This window comes from Cervus canadensis, chromosome 13 (assembly GCF_019320065.1).
Source record: "Cervus canadensis isolate Bull #8, Minnesota chromosome 13, ASM1932006v1, whole genome shotgun sequence".
NCBI classification, from domain to species: domain Eukaryota; kingdom Metazoa; phylum Chordata; class Mammalia; order Artiodactyla; family Cervidae; genus Cervus; species Cervus canadensis.
In genome coordinates this window covers 75594839-75603888 of record NC_057398.1, presented here as the reverse complement: position 1 = coordinate 75603888, position 9050 = coordinate 75594839, and positions in this window count along the sequence as shown.

The window sequence follows — 9050 nt, the reverse complement described above, 5'->3', positions numbered from 1 at the left end:
TCTGGAAAGAAGGCTGATTTGGGGCTCCTGAATACTGTTGGCAGTGCTGACCTCTCTGCCCTAACTTCATCCATCCAGGTTCTGCTGAGGCCAGGCTTTGCCGGCCAGGCCTGGACAAATCATCTGGGAAACATCTAGGATCAGAAGAGAGAGAAAGTAGCCCATATCTGGGAGATGCATTAACTCTCCACCCTGGGTTCTGACCCTGGGTTTTCCACTAGGGAAATTCACAGGAGGCCACTGCCTCCTTCCTGACCTCTGTGGCGCTGGCTGGGTCTCCTGATCTTGTTTCCTCTCACCCTTTAGGGGATGGCCACTCATCCATTCGGGCAAAGCTTAACACTCAAGATCCCCGCCAGCCCCGCTCCAGCCTCCTGTACTGGTGCGGCCCCAGTTTCTGCTGACAGTCTGTGCACATTCCTATCTGAGGACAGAAGGGGTCGTGACGGGCTCACAATTAAGCCCTGGAACCCAGTTAGTATGCAAGGCCCAAACTAATGTTTTGTGAGGCCTGCGGGAGCCAGTGTGGCCTGAGGGTTCCCAGACTCTGAGTCGGGCTGGCTGAGGAGAGGGGGCAATAGGAAGCTAGCTCCTTCCACCCCACTGCAAGACCCAGACTGTGCAGAGCCGCCTCTGACTGGCACCCAGACCGGCCGTACCTAGGGGCATGGCCCCCACCCAGGCTGCCCCTGAGGCGGCCCCCTCTCTTCCCAGGGCCGTCAGCTCCCCTCTCCTCCACAGAGGGCCACCTGCTGCCCTCCCCTCCTGGTGCTGCCATCCCCGATCCCCTTCTCGGGCTCCCTCCCACCTGCAAACCACAGGCACACAGGTCTTTCTAGGTCTTTCTATTCGAGATGTCTCTTCTTCGTGGAAACAAGAGGTAACAGAACTGCAGAAAACATCTCCAGAGGTTTTATAAATCTTTTTCTACCAGGAAAGACTTTCTCCCAGGCAGTGGTGACTCACAGTGATGTAGCTGGCCAGCAGCATTTAGGAGCCCAGCTGCTCCTCTTACCGGGGTCACACGTTCCCTGCAATCAGGGACGATGCAAAGTCCTCCTAGATGCGTGGGATTTAGTGGTGTGTGCACATCGTAGGTCCCTCATTCATTTCTGCTCAACATTATTGTGTCCGTAAGCGCCAAGGATGGGAACTACAGTGAGGAAGAGGACTGTGGACCCCTGCTTTTAAGGAATACACACCTAGAGAAAGAGGTGAACGTTTATCATCTCAGAAATGGCTGTCATCATAAGCCTGGTCAGGGTGGAGGGTTCCTGAAGGCTTTTCCAGAGAGCCTTGAAGGATCAGGAGGATCTTATCAGATGCTGATGCAGAGAAAGACAAGGCAGACAGAGGGAGCAGACTTGGCCACTCCTCAGACACATGGACAGGCTAGCAGGAAGTCACTAGCTGAGTGCTCAGGCTGGATGGGGAGGCCTTTCTTTCTCCTCACCCTCTCGGACCCCCGGACCCCCTCGTTGTCCTCCTCTTGTTAACGTGGTGGGGCTGGTGACAGGTGGGGAGGGGGCCCAGTGGGCTCTCCACTTTCCTCTCAGTTAGTCTCTAGACTCCCTCTCCCTTTTCAACCCCACACCTACTGAAAAAGGAGAGAGGGACAGTTAGGATGGGGTGATCGTACGGCATAAATGCTCAGAGGAGAATTTTAGAGTAAGGCTTCCTGAGATCAAATTTAAGCTTTGCTACTTACTAGCTATGTAACCTTAGGAAATCCCTCTCTAGACATCAGTTTCCTAATCTATAAAATGGAGATAATAGCAGTGCTAACTTACAGAGGGTTTCTGTGGGAAGGAAATAACATATAAAGCACTTAGAAATAGCACCTGGCATGTGAAGAGCAGTTGTAAATGCTAGTAATCATTACTACTTCCACCTCTAATAATATTGTTACAGGATTCTAAATTATGTATCTCAGAGGCTCTTTGGAGTATCTCTCATTCCGGATTCCATAGAACTCATACCCCTAAACCGGTAGCCCCCAAACTTCTGTGTGTATCTGGATCACCAAAGGGCTATTGGTGCCACCACAGAGAGTCTATTTCAGGATATTCTAATTGGCTCAGGAATTTGTAATTTTTATCAATCCCTTTGGGTGCTTCCAACAAATAGCAAGGACTCTAAACTTTGCGAGGCTGATTGTTGCCTATTTCAGGTTTAGGCACTGGGTATTCTTGTCCTATTGCTCCTGCCCCTCAAGGCTGGCTTAACTGTATACTTTGTTACCTAGGGCAACATACCTGAGGAGGGGATTTGAATGTATTTGCATCTTGTTAGCAATCAGGAAGGGATGTGGACCATCTGAACAAAGAATTTATTTGTTACAACACTTAGGAGTCGGAGTAGGACTTCAGAGACCCAAGCCTGAGAGACTGATTAAACGTGGAGGAGGGACAGTGGGCAGGTCTAGGTTACATAAGGATAGCCTTCTTGTCCAGGGGTCCAGGAACAAAGGAAGAAGAGGACCAGGAACATGAGGGTGGGGCAGAGCAGCAGCTCAGTTCAGTTCAGTTCAGTTCAGTCCTTCAGTCATGTCTGACTCATTGCGACCCCACGAATCGCAGCAGGCCAGGCCTCCCTGTCCATCACAAATTCCCGGGGTTTACTCATACTCATGTCCATCGAGTCGGTGATGTCATCCAGCCATCTCATCCTGTGTCGTCCCCTTCTCCTCCTGCCCCAATCCCTCCCAGCATCAGGGTCTTTTCCAATGAGTCAACTCTTCGCATGAGGTGGCCAAAGTATTGGAGTTTCAGCTTCAGCGTCAGTCCTTCCAATGAACACCCCAGGACTGATCTCCTCTAGGTGGACTGGTTGGATCTCCTTGAAGTCCAAGGGACTCTCAAGAGTCTTCTCCAACACCACAGTTCAAAAGCATCAATTCTTTGGCGCTCAGCTTTCTTTATAGTCCAACTCTCACATCCATACATGACTACTGGAAAAACCATAGCCTTGACTAGACGGACCTTTGTTGGCAAAGTAATGTCTCTGCTTTTTAATATGCTATCTAGGTTGGTCATAATTTTCCTTCCAAGGAGTAAGCATCTTTTAATTTCATGGCTGCAATCACCATCTGCAGTGATTTTGGAGCCCAGAAAAATAAAGTGAGCCAGTTTCCCCATCTATTTGCCATGAAGTGACGAGACTGAATGCCATGATCTTAGTTTTCTGAATGTTGAGCTTTAAGCCAACTTTTTCACTCTCCTCTTTCACTTTCCTCAAGAGGCCCTTTAGTTCTTCTTCACTTTCTGCCGTAACGGTGGTGTCATTTGCATATCTGAGGTTATTGATATTTCTCCCAGCAATCTTGATTTCAGCTTGTGCTTCATCCAGCCCAGCGTTTCTCATGATGTACTCTGCACATAAGTTAAATAAGCAGGGTGACAATGTACAGCCTTGACGTATTCCTATTCCTATTTGGAACCAGTCTGCTGTTCCATGTCCAGTTCTAACTGTTGCTTCCTGACCTGCATACAGGTTTCTCAAGAGGCAGGTCAGGTGGTCTGGTATTCCCATCTCCTTCAGAATTGTCCACAGTTTATTGTGATCCACACAGTCGAAGGCTTTGGCATAGTCAATAAAGCAGAAATAGATATTTTTCTGGAACTCTCTTGCTTTTTTGATGATCCAGCGGATATTGGCAATTTGATCTCTGGTTCCTCTACCTTTTCTAAAACCAGCTTGAACATCTGGAAGTTCTTGGTTCACGTATTGCTGAAGACTGGCTTGGAGAATTTTTTTTTTTTTTTCCAGTTAACTACTTAACTTTAATTATTTTTTTCCATTTATTTTTATTAGATGGAGGCTAATTACTTTACAATATTGTAGTGGTTTTTGCCATACATTGACATGAATCAGCCATGGATTTACATGTGTTCCCCATCCCGATCCCCCCTCCCACCTCCCTCTCCATCCCATCCCTCTGGGTCTTCCCAGTGCACCAGCCCTGAGCACTTGTCTCATGCATCCAATCTGGGCTGGTGATCTGGGCATTACTTTACTAGCATGTGAGATGGGTGCAATTGTGCGGTAGTTTGAGCATTCTTTGGGATTTTCTTTCTTAGGGATTTGAATGAAAACGAACCTTTTCCAGTCCTGTGGTCACTGCTGAGTTTTCCAAATTTGCTGGCATATTGAGTGCAGCACTTTCACAGCATCATCTTTCAGGATTTGAAATAGCGCAACTGGAATTCCATCACATCCACTAGCTTTGTTCGTAGTGATGCTTTCTAAGGCCCGCTTGACTTCACATTCCAGGATGTCTGGCTCTAGGTGACTGATCACACCATTGTGATTATCTGGGTCATGAACAGCATACATTGATGCAAATGTTAGCTAAAGAGAGGCAGCTGCCTTTCACGTTTGCACCAACAAATGTTAAGCAAATAAATCACCCTTCAAGGCTGGTTCTCAGGGAAGGAAAAGGAAGGGATTTGTGATCTAAGGCCAAGAGTCTTAGCTGAGTTTGGTACATTTCAGTGGAGAGAAAACTTTTAGTTAAACACTGTCTTAGTGCTTATCCAAAGGGAATTGAGCCAAGTGAACTACAAAGTAATTTCTGACCTTGGGAAAATGGAAGGCAAATTTTGGCTCCCCCTGCCCCCAGGCCTAGAGGGAACACTGAGTTGATTGTTGTTGTGCCTGCAGGTTCTGTTCACGCCAATATTTTAAGGGTATAGTCTTTACCAAGCTGTAGCTTCAGAGGGAGCATGAAAGGTCTAGAAGGGATTGGAAGGCCTTCACCATGAGTTCCGTGACTGCTTCCCCTCTGCTTAGTATCAGCTCCCACTCAGGCATAGGCTGTCGCTAGGAGATAGGTACACTTACTTCTTTACTTCCATGAAGGACAGTTGCTAAGGGTTTAGGCCCTGGAATGCCCTCAAATATGTATGCCTGTCATTTCTGGTAATGTCTAGTTCATATTTTTCATTCTATTTCAAAATTTTTTAATCATTTCATATATCATGACTTCTTATTCTGTATCTGATCATTTCAATACCTGAAGCCTTTGTTGGGAAGCAGAGGACTACATCTGTTGTAGTTGTTTATTTTCTTGTGTGTTTGCTGATCCTTGATTTGTTGTTGTTCATTGTTGTTCAGTCACTAAGTTGTGTCTAACTCTTTGCAACTCTTTGCTCCAGCCCATGGACTGCAGCACACCAGGCTCCCTTGCCCTCCACTATCACCTGGATTTTGCTTAAATTCATGTCCATTGAATCAGTGATACTATCCAACATCTCATCCTCTGCCACCCTCTTCTCCTTTTGCCTTCAATCTTTCCCAGCATCAGGCTCTTTTCCAATGAGTTGTCTCTTCACATAGGTGCCCAAAGTTTTGGAGCTTCAGTTTCAGTGTCAGTCCTTCCAATGAATATTTAGGATCAATTTCCTTTAGGATTGACTGGTTTGATACCCTTGCAGTCCAAGGAACTCTCAAGAGTCTCCTCCAGCACCACAGTTTGAAAACATCAAGTCTTTGGTGCTCAGCATTCTTTATGTCCAACTGTCACACCCGTACATGACTACTGGAAAAAACATAGATTTGACTGTGTATACCCTTTTTGACAAAATGATGTCTTGGCCTTTAAATATGCTGTCTAAGTTTGTCAGTTTTCTTTCCAAGGAACAAGTGTCTTTTAATTTCATGGCTGCAGTCAGTGTCTGCAGTGATTTTGGAGCCTGAGGAAAAAAAAATCTGTCACTGTTTCCAATTTTTCCCTTCTATTTGCCATAAAGTGATGGGTCCAGATGTCATAATCTTAGTTTTTTGCATGTTGAGTTTCAAGCCAGCTTTTTTGTTCTCCTCTTTCACCCTCATCAAGAGGCTCTTCAGTTCCTCTTCACTTTCTGCCATTAGAGTGGTATCATCTGCATATCTGAGTTTGTTGATATTTCTCCCAGCAATCTTGATTCCAGCCTGTGATTTATCTAGCCTGGCATTTCTCATGATGTACTCTGCATATAAGGTAAATAAGTAGGGTGACAATATATAGCCTTGATGAACTACTTTCCCAATTTGGAACCAGTCCATTGTTCTATGTCTGATTTTGTTAATTCTTGACCTACATACAGGTTTCTTAGGTGATGGGTAGGGTGGTCTGGTACTCCCATCTCTTTAAGAATTTTCCACAGTTGGGTGTGATCCACACAGTTGAAGGCTTTAGCATCATCAGTGAAACAGAAGTAGATGTTTTTCTGAAATTTCCTTGCTTTCTCCATGATCCAATGAATGTTGGCAGTTTGATCTCTGGTTCCTCAGCCTCTTCAAAACCCAGTTTGTACATCTGGAAGTTCTCAGTTCTTGTACAGCTAAAGCCTAGCTGAAATATTTTGAGTATAACCTTGCTAGCATGTGAAATGAACACAATTGTATGATAGTTTGAACATTCTTTGACATTGCCCTTCTTTGGGATTGGAATGAAAACTGACTTTTTTCCAGTCTTGGGTCCACTGCTGAGTTTTCCAAATTTGCTGACATATTGAGTGCAGCACTTTAACAGCATCATCTTTGGGGTTTTCAACAGCTCGGGTGGAATTCCATCACCTCCACTAGCTTTGTTCATAAGTAATGCTTCCTAAGACCCACTTAACTTCACACTGCCAGATGTTTAGGTGAGTGACCACACCACTGTGGTTATCAGGGTCATTACGACCTTTTTTGTACAGTTCTTTTGTATTCTCGCCACCTCTTCTTAATCTCTTCTGCTTCTGTTATGTCCTTGTCTTCCTTCTGTCCTTTACCGTGTCCATCGTTGCATGAAATGTTCCCTTGATATCTCCAATTTTCTTGAAGAGATCTCTAGATCTTTGGTAGTGAGGTCATATTTGATTTTTATTTCTGAAAAACCTGGAGAACTAAAATTATTCTTTCCTCAACTAGAATTTGCATTTGGGCTTTTACTGGAAGCACTCCTGACCATGGAAAGCTTTATACCCTAGTGGATCCTTGGCTTAACTGCGGGGTCTTAGGTTCAGCTCCCACACTCTGGTGATGGCCAAAGACTTAGTCTCCTAACTGAAGCCATCATACCAGCATTTGTCCTCTGGACAACCTTTTACTTATGCTTACCATTCACAATATTGGTTTTAGTTCATGACTTTTAAGGCCTGCTTTGGTCCTTGTAGAGTTATTCATCATGAATCTGCAATAAAATAACAACTGTGTTTGTATAGGATCTAGTTGTTTTGTAGCAGAAACCTTCAGAATTTTTAGTCCATATGAAGTCAAGATTTAAATTTGTGTCCTGCCTCTGACATGTTCTAGCTGCATGATCTTGGGTAGGAAACTTAACCTTTTGAGTTCCAATTTGACTGTCTGTGAAAAGGCATGTAAGAATACCCCTCAGTGGTTCCCATCCATTTCCCACTGCCACACTCTACAAATTGTAATGGATGACATTTTAATGAGTGATAAACCAAATTTTTATAATACCTAAAACAATTTTTCAGAGAAATAAAGCCCTACAATAAACTGTATTTGTCACAACTATTAATGTGTATGAGATGTAGTTACTATAAGCACAGATAAGATAAATCTCATGTTACATGAAATTTGCCTACTTTTACTAACATTTCCCCCACCCAAAATGGCATTTTGGAACAGAAATCAACAAAAGACTTATTATAGGAAAAATTTGATTCTGTGTTTTAATTCTACCATAATATTACAAATGTAAATAATTTGAAAACTTTGGTATTCTAAGAGGTCTTTCAATAGCAGAGAGTTCATTCAAGCCACTTTAGGGCAAAGACAAGCTGGTGGTTATTCTGAAACCAGAAGGCTATTGGGATTCAGTCACTTCTCTCTCTCTCTCTCACTGTGCATGTCCTTTTTTCCTTATGCCTCCATTCACTCCACGTTTTTCCCTCCTTATAACCTCATCTTGCACACAGTCTTCATGGTCTTTCCCTTCTCTGCCTCCTTCCACCTCAACTACCGCCGCTAACTACCTCCTCCTTCCAAGAGTTCCAACCTTGGCTTCTGAAAGCAACCATCTGAGTGTCCTGGTTAATCTAGCCAGGGCTGGCCAGTCTACGAATGGCTGCCATTGGGTCACCTTTGCCCAGCCAGCTATATCTAAGACAGAATCACGGTTACAGGGCCTGTGGGCAGGCAACTTTACTTAGAAGTCTGTGAACATGGTAAGTGGATTGCTCTTCCTCCTGTTCATGACACCAATTATCTTGCTGTTCCTGTCTGTGATGCCAGTTATCTTGCTATTTACACTGTTCTCACGCTTCGCTGAACCAGGGCAGGCAAGACACGAGCTAAGAGGCTGGGTGGAGACCCCAGGAGGCGCAGGAACTGAAGACACATTTCTTCTGTCCTGGCTGGCATGGCAGCCATAACACAGCCTCTCTCCTGGCTGACGCAGCAACCGTGGCAGCAGATACCCTATATTCTCTCCTCTCATGGCTGACCCAGCGGACCCAGCCACGAAGCAGCAGTAATCAGGGCTTTCACGGTGAAGCTCATACACGCGCACCACACCGAGCAGCCCGCAACCAAGCAAGTACCTCGTGACGCGCATGCGCAGTGCAACAAATGATCTCAGCTGCTACAGAGTCGATATTTACAAATCTGGGGCGAAAGAGCCTGAACATGCCATCTTGCCTATTTGCTCCTTCCCTACAGTAAGCTTTCACTGAAGAAACACTTTACAACTCTAGGGGAATCAACAAGACAAAAGGTCTGTTACAGCAGTGTATCAGGACGAGGTGATTGTAACAAGCAAGGGGCGCCGCAGCTATTACACCCCCAGGCTCGATATGTGAGTGTCCTTTCTGCCAGAAGCTTTCAATCCCCAAATATGGAGGGCAGGTGCTTTCCTGAGGTTCTCTTCCAGTTTTGGATTTTCATGGAATAAGTACATGCATATGAAAGTATTCCTGGTAGTTGGTCCTTTGATATCCACTCCTTTTAGTCCTAATCCTCTATGTGTCACCAATGGGAAGAGGCATCAGCTTCTCTGAAGTGACACAGAGCCCTAGGGCTGAGTTGGCAGGGCTAAGACAGTCAAAGGGCTAACAGTGTGG